The 15,279-nt window shown below is 36.5% G+C and overlaps 1 pseudogene across 1 annotated transcript in view; it reads right to left on the bottom strand.

The window, feature by feature from the left end:
• Nucleotides 1-950: 950 nt before the first annotated feature.
• Nucleotides 951-15,279, bottom strand: part of LOC149250237 (tubby-like F-box protein 3) — a 38,391-nt pseudogene continuing 24,062 nt past the window's right edge. Inside the window, exons 3-4 of the transcript XR_016266816.1 lie at nucleotides 2,494-2,623; nucleotides 951-2,230 (exon numbers count right to left, since the gene is read on the bottom strand). The product of XR_016266816.1 is annotated as a tubby-like F-box protein 3 (transcript). The remainder of the gene's footprint in view (nucleotides 2,231-2,493; nucleotides 2,624-15,279) is intronic.

Below are 15,279 nucleotides of genomic sequence, written 5' to 3'. Positions count from 1 at the left end.
AACAGGAAATAAAAGCATAAAACTATTGTTAGTTTTGATCGATACTTCTAAAACTGGAGTTTTGAGTAAAGATTTAATGTTCACCTAGATAAAAGCACACCAATCCAGAATTGCTTTCTAGCATTATACTGCCTGGAGTTTCACAGCTGTTAAGTGTTACTACTTTTTGAGAGAAAACAAATTATCGTCCCCAAGGTCAATGTTAAAAAAAATGACGTGTGTCAACTCTATTCAATGGAACTATTTGTATGACCTATATATTTTTGACATTACCCTAACTGCCACGCTCATTCAATCCCTAGAAATAATGCAAAGCAGTTGCAATAGGAATTAATATGAACCAAATATGAACAGGACACTTAACAACCAGCTGTTGTAAAACAGTCTTAGCATGCCATTATCCAATCAAGCCAATGTAATAACATGCTGTAAAGCTCTTCGTGATACTGCATTGGATCAGACAATCAATAATTACGGTGATATCCAGTAGTTTCTCAAGATGCTGCCCTATGTATCAAATAGACAATAACAACCCATAAACCAAAATGAGCTTCTTATTCCACATATGTAACCGCCATTTCGTGAGAGATTTATAGACATCTGGCCATATATATATATAACAGAATTGATAAACACAGATATAACACATCGGGCAGTACGCATGTTAAGCATAATAATCATACATGGACATGCCCGCCACAAAGAAGGCATGTAGTATGGCATGAATACAAAACATCCTATGCACTTGGAGATGCCAGCATCTATACACATACATAATGCTGATGACAAATACTCCAATTGAGCACTTCAGATGTGACATGCCTTTTGTTTTACCAGAACAAGAAACTCTCTTCGGAAACATATATTTAGGTTATTGTGTAACAGCATAACTTCCATGGAAAGTCCATACTGAAGAGGCTAAATATGTCTCTCATCAGAATGACATGATATCAACAGGATAAATGATCAAATAAATTCATAATTTGATATACAGTCCCAAAATCCTCCAATATACTTGGTTCCGGTTATTAATTGCAACATCAAGTATATAAAAGGCTTTACACAGTGGAAGCCTTAGATACATCTCCCTAGGCCTGAACTCCGCATCATTAGAGCAGAAACATTTAGTCCAAACTTCAAAAGACATATACTAGACTCTAGTCCACAGGCTTTCTGAAAGCCTCCTATGACCTATTATTTTTAAAACTACTCATCATATCAGAGGATTATGAAAGCTTCTCTAAGCAATACCCCTGCATCTCTGTCTAAGCAAAAGACGTGTTCAGTTAAATACAAAAGATTCTCATGACTTGACTGGTCTTATACATCATCAACCCGTGTTATACCAGCAGTTAATTGCAGTGCTGATCCTCTGCTACAATTTTAATTTCTATGTTACCAATCTTGTGCATGTTAGACATAGTGAGAACAAGAATAAACAAGTAAATATAATGCAATAGGATTATTATAAAACAAACCAGTATGCACTACTAAGCATTTGAGACCCTTTAATAATTTCTAGGCATATTGGTCACCACATACGCTCAACCCTCAGCATCATAGTCCATCTATTCACAAGCCAACTTAGTGTCGAAACTGCTAAGACAGATGGCAAATGCCTGAAAAGCTGACAGGGGATATCGGTAATCCATAGTGAAAAAATCCTTTCCAACCTTTCCAAACTGGAGTATAACCTTAACCTGATCACTCTGAGAGACAGATTGTGCAGGCTCAGTAGCTAGCAAGTTGAAATTTCTTTACAGATGCAACTGTCACTCGTCCTTGAAAATTCAAACTCCAGCATTGAAGCTGCTCATGCCACCTTGGGGCTTTGTTCTTCAAGATCAATGTATCATCTTTCAAGTTCCCACTATTGAGAGGCCCAGAAAAAGCACTACTTTCACTAAAGACTGACTTGGAGTGAAAGGAACGTAAAGATGTTAGAGGCTCCACTAGAGTACTTGATGGATTTTCAACAGTTGAAGTGTTCATTCCTACTTCTATGGCTGACGCTGGGATAGAATGCATGGTACATTGCATTCGTCTTGGACCTCTTGTACCCAAAACATTCAATTCATAGGCAATGTGAGCAACATTATAACTACTAGCTGGAACTCGTGGAGAAACTTGCTTTGAACCAACCCGTCGCCCTGCATGACTTGTAGCTACACCACCACTATGAGAAGGTTGACTATCATATATTGTGAACTTGGTTCCAAGAAAATTTGATCTGCAATGACATGAAAAAGTGACATACAACTTGACTTTCTTAAAAGTCATCCCTTTCTTAAAAGTCATCTCCCAAAATGTTAATTCAAGAGTTTAGAACATTCATAAATTAATGCCAAGCAATAATGCTTAAACACTCACATTTTGAAGATGCAATTGCGCTAAGCCTCATGTTTGTGAACATACAATAAGATGCATACAAAACACTGGCACAAAACTAAATATGACTGATCAAGCATTAGGCACTAAGAAAAAGATCCACACCTCAGCTTTCCTACGTAGGTATTGCTTCCCCTTGACATATCCTCTCCATCAAACGAGATGATATAATCAGTGCTTGTAGCCTTTCTGAATTTTCGAGCAGCAAGAAGAAATTTCCCATTTTCACAAATCGCTGCACAGATAGATCTCAAAGCTCAGGACCCCATGTTTGCACCTTAGCTCCACCATTTACATTACAGATCACTACTTTCAAGTTCTAACATGACAAAAAGCAATAAAAGACTTACCTTGCCTTTTGTCTTGAACAAATTAACAATCATTAACATTTTTAATTTTTGTCAATAAAGCAATTTTGAAAGCCATATGGCAAAAGCAAATCATTTCTCTTTTATTTTAACTCGGAAGCATGCACAAGAAAATAGCACGTGATACGTAGAAAAATGACCAGAGAAAGAAAAGGACAAAAAACTGATATAAATATGCATGCCCCAAATAATTTTTACAAAGACAGATAAACAATGGGTTAATGTTCTCAACAGACATAGCATGTAACATCACAAAGGTCCTAAGCGATCCCTTCAACTACTATTAAACAAGAAGAATATAAGAATTTGATTTTCAGCATGCAATCATTTTCAGCATCATCACAAATTTATTCATTTATGAGCCCAAATTATACTTGCACTGAATCTCAAAAAAGATAGGATCAGAACCATTTTGCACTGTTCCTATGCCACTGCCTCGTGATCCTATGGATTTACAGAAGCCTTTATATTTTCTGTCCAGTGTTAACGTGTCAAATCAGCCATCCAGCCAATACACGCCTATTAATTTCAAGTAATAGCTCATAATGTGGGGGCTTGTCATATGCAATATAGTAGTTATCTTCAGAATGAAAATTATGCCACAGAAAAGAGGCAAAGAATAATCAGTGTAATGTCATTATCACATAGACAAGAAAGTTTATCAAAACATATAATTACTATATTTTAGTGATGATAATTAAATGATACGACAATGGAATAGATCCCTTGTCCACAGCCAGCTTCTCCTGCAATTTGACACATCCCAAGGTACTTTGCTTACCAATATAAGCTCAAGAGTTGGCACATGACCCCTAAATATGGTATCACCCGTACATTGATCCATTCCGAGGGTGATCAAAAAGACCCATGTGCAAACCTCTAACCACTTTAGAGATCCAGGCTTAAAATCAATTTATGCTAGTTTTATTTTTATTTTTTTACATTTGGTCTTCTTTTTCTTTTGCATTAAAAGCCAGACATCAAATTTTTACTCCCTTTTATTTTCCTAGTTTTACCCCTGTATGTACATGAAGATCTCTCTCATCCCAGGCTGTAATAGCAGAGCTACGCACATGGAGATCTCTCCCACCACAGGCTGTAAGAGCAACTCACTTCTCTCACTGCAACAAGCTAATCCACATTAATTGCGAACAATACAAAACACGGTACATCTCAAAATCTAGAAATGTTATTGTAAAGTATTCCTCTCAGTTGATACATTCCAAAATCAAATAATACATGACACAGGACGTCACATTTAATGTTTAAACTTTACATTGTCTCCTTGTGCATTCACAAAGACAAGGTACACCCAAGATTAAGGTAGTGCGAAAACATATAATGGTATAACAGTCTATAGATAACCTGCATAATGAAAGCACACATACCAAAATGCTTTTAAAATACTAGTGTCAAATTCCTAGTTTTGGGATCCATCTCATTTTCCATGGGACCTATTTCAAGGGCTCAGGATCCATCTCCTCCTCCAGCAGATGCACTTACATGAAGAATGTTAGGCAAATCCAGAACAGATCCGTGAATCCAATACGCAGGGTCGGTGGATCTGGTAACACAGCTCTAAAGTAACACATACATCTCCACATGGACATCTCCAAAGTAACGCATACATTTAATGTTTACATTGTCTCCTTGTGCATTCACAAAGATAAGGTACACCCAAGATAAGGTAGTGCGAAAACATATAATGGTATAACAGTCTATAGATAACCTGCATAATGAAAGTACACCTACCAAAATGCTTTTAAAATACTAGTGTCAAATTCCTAGTTTTGGGATCCATCTCATTTTCCATGGGACCTATTTCAAGGGCTCAGGATCCATCTCCTCCTCCAGCAAGATGCAATTCCATGAAGGATCTTAGGCAAATCCAGAACAGATCAATGAATCCAATATGCAGGGTCAGTGGCTCTGGTAACACAGCTCCACATAACACAGTTATACAAGATAATCCAAAATAACTGTGAAGATACAAAATAAGGTACTTCATCTCGAATTTGGGAATGTCTGTTAGCAAAAGCATCTCACTTAACAGGATCCAATTTCAAAATCATGTATGATGTCATTGTGGATCTAAATAGATTTCATAAGGTAAAACTACCATTTATGTCATAAGATAAACGACAGGCAAAACCACCTCTTTCCTTGTACAAGATGTGACCTTGCACATTCAATGTAAATGGATTGTCTCATTTTTTGCACTCATATAGGGCATCATAAGAGGTACACATCCAAAATATGTCAACAATGTCCGGACTCACTTATCCACAAGACTAAGGTATTACAAAAACATGTAAACAATAGATGATGACCTGCACAATGATAACAAATATTTTCAGGTCACTCAAAGGCCTTCCAAAATGCTTTCCATATACTAGTGGACGAACATTGTTGACATTTATAGGACATAATGTATGCTGACCTTCCAGGAATATCAAGATCGACTGCGTACTGTAAAGAACTAACAATTGTAATTTATCGAGGACACTCCCAATATCTAGATGACTTCTATCATAGATGAGATTCTATTCATAATTTCCTTGAATATGTTAATATAACCCGTAAAACAGTATTTGTAAACCTCTCATATCACATTGCTCAAACAACTTAAAAAAAGGCTAAGAGCCAACTTGACCCGCTACTGCAGACCAACTTTAACCTTTACCCCATGAAGCCAGTCCAGCAATAGGCAATCATACAAAATTCATCCCTAGAAGAATGCTTACTATCCACAATTAAACTGTCAACAATCATGACTTATGTTCATAACAATTCACTCTCTGTTTGCTTTAAACAGTTAAATTAAACCAATTATAACTTACATATCTGGTTGACTGTTTCTAGTTCCATATAGAACATATTTCTCACACGTTCCTCCATTTCTCGCAGTTGTCACTAATGTGCTCAACTGATTTGGCATGTGCCTATTTATGAGATTTTCTTCTTGGATTGGTCCACAATAGTCCAACTCTACCCAAATGCTTCTCCCTTGAAGCATTGTTGTCTGGCAAGCTACACAAATCTTATCGCTACTCCTTTTCTGCCAATCCATCACACTTTTTCTTCGATTCCTATTTTATGGATAATACCACAAGAATACATCTACTAGAATGAAAGGAATGCCAAATTTCAATGCATCAGTATCTACCAACCTCGATAATCAGAAGTTCACATGCAGCTGCAAGTTAGAGGAACATTCTGTGTTAGTAAATGCTTCTAGAACTATTTTGGCTTCATTGCATTTACTTTCTTTCCTTCATTAAAAAAGTCTGACGTTTGAAGTGCTGGTTATTTTGTAGGAAGGTTTTCACAAAAAAAATTAAGATTTACTTATCATTATGTCCAAGGATGTTATGGTCGCATGTAAGCAATTTTTAGAATTCACAGATGTGTCACACAAACATATAACACAAAACACGTGAAAAAAAAATATACAGAATGGCAATTTCAAATAACAAACTCCATTCCCAAGTTAAGAAGTAATATTGTCATATTTTGAAATTTTGCAATACATATTACAAATTATATGCCAAAATTCATAAATTAAAAGACATTACATGAGAGCGGACCTAGACTAGCAAATCCACTCCCCTTTATTGATTCAATGGCAATGCCATAAAGGTGGCATCCCCATCATCTATATTCTCAATAAAGATGCTCACCAAAAATCCATCAGTCTCAACATTCAAGCTCCAGCTCATCAAGGAGTGCAAGTAGAGGCAACTTAACAAGGCCATCTAGTTCAACCTTCACATGTACTAATATAGCATTAATACTGATTTGGTCTCTTTCCATGTACCCTGTCTTTGATAGACAAAATTCAACAGGAATTTGAACATAAACCTAGTTTATCGATTCCTTTGACCTGGATTGGTTCCTTTTCAATTAATGAATAAAATCAAAATTCTCAAATCCTCCTATGGATAATGGCAGACACTTCCTCTAACTCAGAATCTCATGGACTTTAAAGTTTATATTCTTAATGGGATTTCTTGCTTTCCAGACTTCAGTAAATATATTAGTTCCCTCATAGTAGTGGTGCAAGGGGAGCCAACTATGTCATGGTTGACCAAGACATCATCCCTAGCATTCAGAATCCTTTCGCCCCCTCTTGTCAATCATTTCTTCATTACCTTCACCCTCATGAAAACCTCTCCCTCCTGCCCCCTCCACTCCCTAACCTTATTGAAAATCTACATACCATCATCAACTTTGACATCAAGCATGTTGAGGTTTTCTACCTCTCGCCTTTCACAGCTGCTTCTACACATCTCTCAATTCTCATCTCTTAACATCATCACTGATAAATATGACTTTTTAGCTAAGGTCTTCTAGAAACTTTCCTTACATTCCTATCCCTACACCATTCATGACAATACCTCCACTTCCCCTCCTAGCACAACTATCGAATAAATTCCTTGGTGTGGCAATGTTATCCAAAAACATCTTGGTTTTTTCCTTGCACATCAGCCACCCTCGACCTGATTGGACTGCCATCACCTCCTTCAGCATAAGAAATGAGAAATATTGCCACCAAGAGAGACACAAACTACTGCTAATTCTTCATTATTCCCCAAAGGCTTTCTGGCATACCCTCTCCCATAAGAAAGCCACCTTTCCACATAACTTTGACCACAACTCTTGGTTCTCCCATAGCACCAACATTGATCACCACCCTTGTTTATCAAACTAGATCCCCAGCCATGTGGCTTTTCCTCCCACCTCCTACCACCTTTCCTTTCCCAAATTAGATAACATATGATAATTTATTAATGTCCGACAAATGACCACAAATAGGTCAATGGAACTGCAACATACAAAGTGCGAGTGCAAAGGCCACTCCTAGAAAAACATGATATAGTCAAATATGGCCAATATTGTGCAAATCTGAAGTCTAAAACATAAGATTATGGAGCTAGAAAACATAGCAATACTTCAAAGTGAGAGCATCCCAAATCATGAGCACTTGTAAAGGACCAAAAAAGGAGGAATTGTCTCATCTTATTGTATTTTGCTTTATGCTTTGGGGTGGTCAAGCCCTTAGGTTGACATAAATTATTGTAGCTTATCAACAGGTTGATTTGTCTTTTCGTCATTTGTTGGACATTAATACATCTACCTTATATTATGTTATCTTCAATGCAAAGAAAATTGTTGCTTATGAGAACAATCACACAGTAAATATCTAATAATTAAGTGCATGTCTTCAAAGCTTCCATGAAGTTTCCACCAACTTACTGGGTCCCTCCAAACCTCCTCCTTGTCTCTTCCATATAACCCCAATTTGGATTCAAGGCATAAGAAGCCATGATACAAGCACCTAGATAGGCATGTGTGACAACCAAAAACACTCAAGAATCGTGGTTATTAGATGTATGTTTGTAAAAGAGACAATGCAAGGACAAATATAATCAAGAGATCAACATTAAAACATTCCATAATTTACATAATATATATTGTCTATCAATCTCAAGCTCCCACTCATCTGCAAAGGTGTAATTAGAGAATGTTCAACAAGGTAGTATTTCTAAAAAGGAGCTTCTATGTATCTTTTGTCTTTGCTAGACAAATTCCAAAAAACTTTGACAAAACCAAGTCTTTTGTTTTCATGGGCCCAATTGATTTTTTTCAATATCGTAGTACTAACACAACTCAAAGGCAAAGGAACTCACTATGAGTGAGAACAATCACAAAGTAAATCTCTCTAACTCCAATGCATCATTACTAAGTGCCCACCAATACCTTGGGTACCTAGAGGCCTCTTCCTTTCCCCTTCCATATCACCCCAATTCATATTCAAATTTTCAAGGCCTAAGAAACCACTGATCAAAGTGCCTAGGGAGGCTTGAGAATTAATCATGAACCCTTGAAAGAATCCCTAACCATATGTGAGTTTGCAAAGGAGTTAGCACAATGGAAAACAAAATCAAGAGATCAACAATAGAATGCCAAAGGCATAAATTACTCTAACTAGATTGCACAGTTGTATGCTAGTGATATGTTACAATGTACATGTTAGATGGCAGTGGGCACTCTAGGAGTTGAGGTACCATGTTGTCTTAAGAAGAATTGTAAGACAAAGTTTCATACAATAAGCTACGAAGCTATTGAATGTATGTTTTCCAAGAGTAAAATGTGTTGAGGCCAGAGAGCTAAAAGAGTTATTGATTCAAAATGGAATATTGTAATATTTGTTCTCTTTCTTGGTGTTGTATGTAGTAAAATTCTTTTCAAGACTCATCTTGAATGCTGATAATCAAGGTCAAAAACTTAAAATTGTTTGTTTATGGCATTTGACAATGTGTTTTGGGGGGGAAATCTCACCAAATGGGCATGGCACATTTCCTCATTGTCAAGTTTGTTGAGAGCTTTCTACCAAGCTAAAAAATCTAAAACTAGAATTCATATAAGAATGTCATGTCTTATGCAAAATTGATTGCTACCTTGACCACCAAACTACAACATGGCAACCACGACCCGCATCAACTCATATTACTCTCACATGGAGCTACCCACATCTAGCTATCCAGGTAGATTATAGAAAGATAAAAACCCTAGCACTAATAAAAAAGGAATCATAACTCATAATGGGCCACAGTGTCTACTTTATCCATAGAGAGTAAAATTTTCTCTCTTTTTTTCATTTTAAATCTAAGAATAACAAGAACAATATTAAAAAACCAAACACACAAAGAAACCAAGAATACAAGAGCAAATTTATAAGAGAGAAACACTTCTTGGTATTACTTCAATGTAGTACACATGAAAGGGAACCACTATCTCTTTATAGCAAAGGAATACATAAAGACTAGGTTCATAAACCCTAAATGCATAAAACCTAGATATTATGTGTACTCTAACTAACCATTATAACTATTATATTTTTTGCTTTTGTAGAAGTGAAATGACATGTGGTTACTTGTTGACCCAAGGAACTTATAACTATTATATTTTTTGCTTTTGTAGAAGAAAGTGAAATGACATGTTGTTACTTGTTGATCCAAGGAACTACACATGTGCCAAGACTGAACCCATATTGTGTTGTAGACTTTGTATCACCAATGGACCCTTCCAATCCAACTATGAACCACATATTTGAATATCCTTACTTTTTACATTTAGGATATCAAAGCCCAATCTCCCTTTACATATTGTAGCACCCTCTTTGTTGTTGTCCAATGTTCTATTTTTGGAGCTTGCATAAATTCAAAAATATAGTTTGGCTACAAAGCTCAAGTTCAAGTCTAGGGTAATAAGATAGATCAAGTCAACCAATAGTTGCCTATTATTAATTCATTGGTTGCATTTGAAATTGATCTCGACTGAAAGCTTTAGCCCTTTCTCCATAGGTGCTAATGAGATTCACAACTTGCCATCCTAAACTTGTCTGACAAACTTTTGCCATATTTTGTTTGTGAAACAAAAATATGATTATTTGTTTGCCAAGCTTCTATACCTAAGCAATAACGTAGAATACCTAAATTTGTCATGTCAAAAGCTAAACATAAATCTAACTTTACCTTTGCAATTGCTCTTACCTCATAACCTATAATGATGATGTCATCTACATATATCACTAGAATCACCACATCATTCTCACTTTTGATGTAGAGATTGGATTCAAACAAACATCTTTTAAGTCCCTATTTTCCTAAATACTTGTCAATTTTGATGTACCATGCCCTAGGAGTTCAATGCATAAAGAGTTTTCGTCAATCTGCACACCAAATGTTCCTTCCCTTAAACTTGGAAGCCCTACCATCAGTACATGTATACATCTTCCTCTATCCCACCTTCGAGGAAGGCACTCTTCACTTCCATCTAGTGTAGTTTCTAGTCAAATTGCGCTACCATGGGTAGAACCAATTACATTGTTTTGATTTTTGCAAGAATAGCAAATTTCTCCTCGTAGATAATCTCTTCCTTATGACAGAAGGCACTCTTCACATCCATTTCACATAGTTTCCAACCAAACTCTACACCCATGGCTAGAACCAATCGAATTGTTCACATTTTCACAAGAGTAAATGTTTCCTCATAGTCAATGTCTTCCTTTTAAGAAAATACATTTACAACCAACCTTGATTTGTGTTTGTCATGGACCCATTTGCAACCAATGCATTTCTTTCATGGAGGTAGCTCTATGACAACACATGTATGGTTCTTCATTAAAGTTTCATGTTAGTTAATTTTATCATTTTCCCATTCTAGTCTCCCTTTGGCAGCTTCATATGGCACAAAAGGTTTCAAAAGGTTAATCAACCTCTTTTTGATCAACCTTTCTTGCTCTTATCATGTAGCTCATCCTAGTGAGCATTATTATAAGTGGTGTACCACCATTTTGGCCTTTTCTTTCCCCCTTGATGTTGCAAAACAACATTGGCTAGCAAGGCATATTGTCTCACCTCCCACACATCAACCAAGCTAAAAATCCCATGTTCTTCAATATCGAGTGTCTTCATACTGGCCTTATAAACCATATAGCATCTTTAATCACTTAAAATTACATGTAAGTGGAGAATGTGCTTGATAATATTAATAGAAAGTAGATTTTTATCCAATCTTGGAAGATAGTGAACATAAAGGAAGACCATCTTTTACCTAACATGGTGATCTACACAGTTCCTTTTCCTTCTACTATGTATGGCACCCCACCACCAAAAAATCAAAGACTTGATAAAAGATACATTAGCAACAAAAGTAATAAAACAATCCTTCGTGTTATTAAAATGATGAAATGCACACAAAAGAAGCAGGTGCGGGGCAATTTTTCACCCCAAAGGAACATTCGAAGCAAAGTTTGCATGGACGCTGAGGGTACTAACAAATAACCTCGCTGAGGCATGCTCTTCTATAAGGTATTATGATATCTCATCTCCTTCACCTCAGTTATCTTACAATTATTAGAGACAAAGTGTGCCCACAAATCTCAGGTAATTTCTCTCCCAACCAAGCAGCTCCATGACAACCAAAAATCTCGCTCCATTGGCCCGAAATTTTCGTTGGGTTGTTCCAAAAATCTCAGAACTCGTGAAGCTAAGTGGTTGAGGTAATACGTTGGCCCTCACTGATATTTGGCTCAGAAATGACCCATTACTTGAGTGTTGAAGCTAACAAAGGTTGCCTCCAATACCTTTCCAGACTTGAACTCAGCCCTGGTATTAAATTCAAACTGTTGTAGATGAACTCTTGGTCTCTACTGTAAAGTTTCTTCCTACAAAAATGTTGCATACTTTCTCAAGTTGCTCTCCTCTTCTCCTCTCAATAATCTCATGAGTGTGTAATGAAGAATGAACTCTCCCTTTTCCCTTTTGTCTCTCAGAAAAGATTAAATCCCTAAACCTAGGATTCAATGGATGAGATTTGATCTCCAAATCTCAAGATGTGTGGTTGAGATTAACTCTCACAATTGACCCCCTCACACATTGGCCCCATTACTTAAAAGCCTCTTAGTACCTTTTTCAAGTTGTGTACCTTTTTCTATTTTTCTCATAAAGTGATTTTTCAACTCACTTTAATATTAGAAAAGTAAACTTAGTACTTTACACATGAAGTCACTTTATAAAGTACAAGTGACTTTAATATTTAAAAAAGTACATGGTACAACACTTTTAACTATCTCTTCCACCCATGACATTAATATAACTCATAAATGTCGCCAAGACAAAAGCCATTAATGTGTTTACTAGGCTAAAAGGGATAAAGGCCTAGTAACACCTCCCCTTGGTACTATTTCCAACACACAATAGGAGAAGGAAGGAGGCGTTAGAGTCTACCCCCCCCCCCTAATGGCAACTTCTTGTACTACTAACATAGATCGAAGTTTAGAAAACTTCACTTTTGTAAGAGACTTTGTGAAAATGTCTGCAACTTGATCATTTGTAGGGCAAAAGTGCACTTCAATAACTCGATCATGAATGAGCTTTTTGATGAAGTGCATTTGTAGCTCAATGTGTTTGTTGCATTGTTGTTGAATTGGATATTTGGCACATTAATGGCACTCTAATTGTCACACTAGAGGGTGATTGAATGTTGCTACTGGAATCCAAACTCTGAAAGGATCTATCGAAGCCACAAGGCTTCTTAACTTGCATTAAGCACTGCTCAATACTCTGCTTCTATTGAATAAAGAGCAATAGCTTGCTACTTTTTACAAGCCCAAGTGACAAGTTTGAAACCAAGACTGAAAACATAACCTGCAAAAGACTTCCGATCATCAAGGTCGCCATCCCAATCTAAATCAATGAAACCAACCAACAAAGGAGTCCCCCTAAATTGTATTGTATCCCAAACTAAATTGTACCCCAAATATATCGAAGTATCATTTTTGTTACTTTTTAATGACTTTCATGTGCTGTTTGCATATGCTAGGCAACAAGACCAACAACACAGTAACTATCAAGATGGATGCAAAGTGGCATCAACTTCAACTGTAGGTGGCAATAAGTTTGACTCCAAACTGAAAGGGAGAAGGGGTTGGTTTACAATCTTCCATGTGAAAATGGTGAATAAGGTCACATGCATACTTAGATTGGGAAAGAGAAATTCCTTCCTTGGTTTGCAATACTTGGAGGCCAAGGAAATAATGCAAATATCCTAAGTTTGTCATTTCAAACTTCTTCTTAAGGCTTGACTTCACATGGGTTAAAATTTTAGGGTCACTACTAGTGAGGATAAGGTCATCAAAATAAAGAACAAGGATTATGAGATGGCTTCCTACTTTCTTGGTGTAGACAATGAGGTTAGAATGACATCTAGAGAAATTGATGTTAAGAAGAAAGCTATCCATTTTTGCATACCAAGCTCGAGGAGCTTGTTTAAGACCATACAGATAATTCCTAAGGCAACAATGTTGGAATCACTCTAAACATAGCCAGTAGGTTGTTCCATGTAGATTTCATCTTGTAGATTCCCATGCAAAAAGTCAAATTCAACATCGATCTAATGGACCTCACATCCATGTGAAGCAACAAGGCTTAGAACAAGATGAATGGAATTCCTTTTTGCGATAGGGGCAAAGGTCCCATTGTAGTCAATTCCTTCAACTTGAGAGAATCCTTTAGCAACTAATCAAGCCTTATGTCTTTCAAGGTCTCCATCTGATGCATGCTTAGTTCTGTATATCCATTTACATCTAACAATTTTTCTTCCTTTTGGAAGAGGTACAAGTTCCCAAGTATCTTTCACCATCAAAGAACGTTGTTCTTCATTCATTGTACTTTCCTAATCTAGATGGCCTAAAGCTTTTGCAAATGTGTCTCTAAACTTGAACCAAAGGAGAGGAGGCTTGCTATAACTATTAACGAATACGACGTTGATCTGTATGATCATCGACAAGATCACTAGCGACTTCACATGTTGAACAGACCCATTTAAGTTGTGGTGCCAGTGCAGGTTTTTGTTCAATAAACTCTTTTGGGGGAATGTGAGAAAGTGAAGGTGGATTTTCATCCTCAATGTCATCATTTGAAGAATAAATCATATTTGGAAGAGGAAGTGACAGATGCCAAAGATGACACACATGCCAAAGAAGGCACAATCATCATATTAGGCTCGCAAGCAAAGAGATTTTCACCAAATTTAACATCTCTTCTACTCATTATTTCATTAGACCGAGATAGAAGAGTCTATAAGCTTTTTCATATTCAAAATATCCAACAAAAATACATTTCTCGCCTTCAGGCTATAAAGCTTTCCTTTTTTTATCAAGAATGTGAGCCCATACTACACTACCAAAGATAGGGAAGTGGCTTACATTTGGCTTAATTTTTGTCCATGCTTCTTCCAATATCATGTTGTTAGAAGCCTTTGTGGGAGTATGATTTACTATGTCATTTGCTCAGTTGATTGCTTCCACCCAATAATGAAGACTTAATCCCTTACATTGAATCATATAATTAGCCATTTCCTTTAATGTATGATTCCTTCTTTCAGTAACAACATTTTGTTGTGGTGTATTTGGAACTGGACGTTGCATTTGAATGCCTTGTGCAGTGCAATAAGTTGTGAATTTATTGTTGACGTATTCACCTCCATTATATGTTCTTAATCTTTGTAGTTGATGTCCAGATTGCTTTTCTGCAAGGGCCTTGTAGGCCAAGAACAAGTCAAAAACATCACTCTTAAGTTTTAAGAAATAAACCCAAGTGCATATGGAGAAATCATTAATGAAAGTTAAGAAGTACTTGAACCTAGAGAAAGAAGAAAAAGAAAGTGGACCACATATATCACTATGAACAAGCTACAAAGGGGTTGAGAGGCACGTTTGTCAAAATTGTCACGATGATGTTTGTCGAGAACACAACCAACACAAACACCAACTTTGCAAGAAATGAGAGGAAGGCAAGTCACCATATCTTGATTACATAGTTGTTATAGTGAGCAATAGTTTAGACGACCAAATCACTCATGCCAAAGTTTGATCAAGTCATCACTATGAGCAATAAAAACTAAGAAAAACTGATGACCCAAAGAAAGAAGAAAAAGAAAGTGGACCACATATATC

The sequence above is a fragment of the Pinus tabuliformis genome, chromosome 7, assembly GCF_031772625.1.
Source record: "Pinus tabuliformis cultivar Carrire ecotype Pingquan chromosome 7, CPIR1, whole genome shotgun sequence".
Classification (NCBI taxonomy): Eukaryota; Viridiplantae; Streptophyta; class Pinopsida; order Pinales; family Pinaceae; genus Pinus; species Pinus tabuliformis.
The sequence above is the reverse complement of the archived record's forward strand: the minus strand, read 5'-3'. Positions and strand labels throughout refer to the sequence as shown.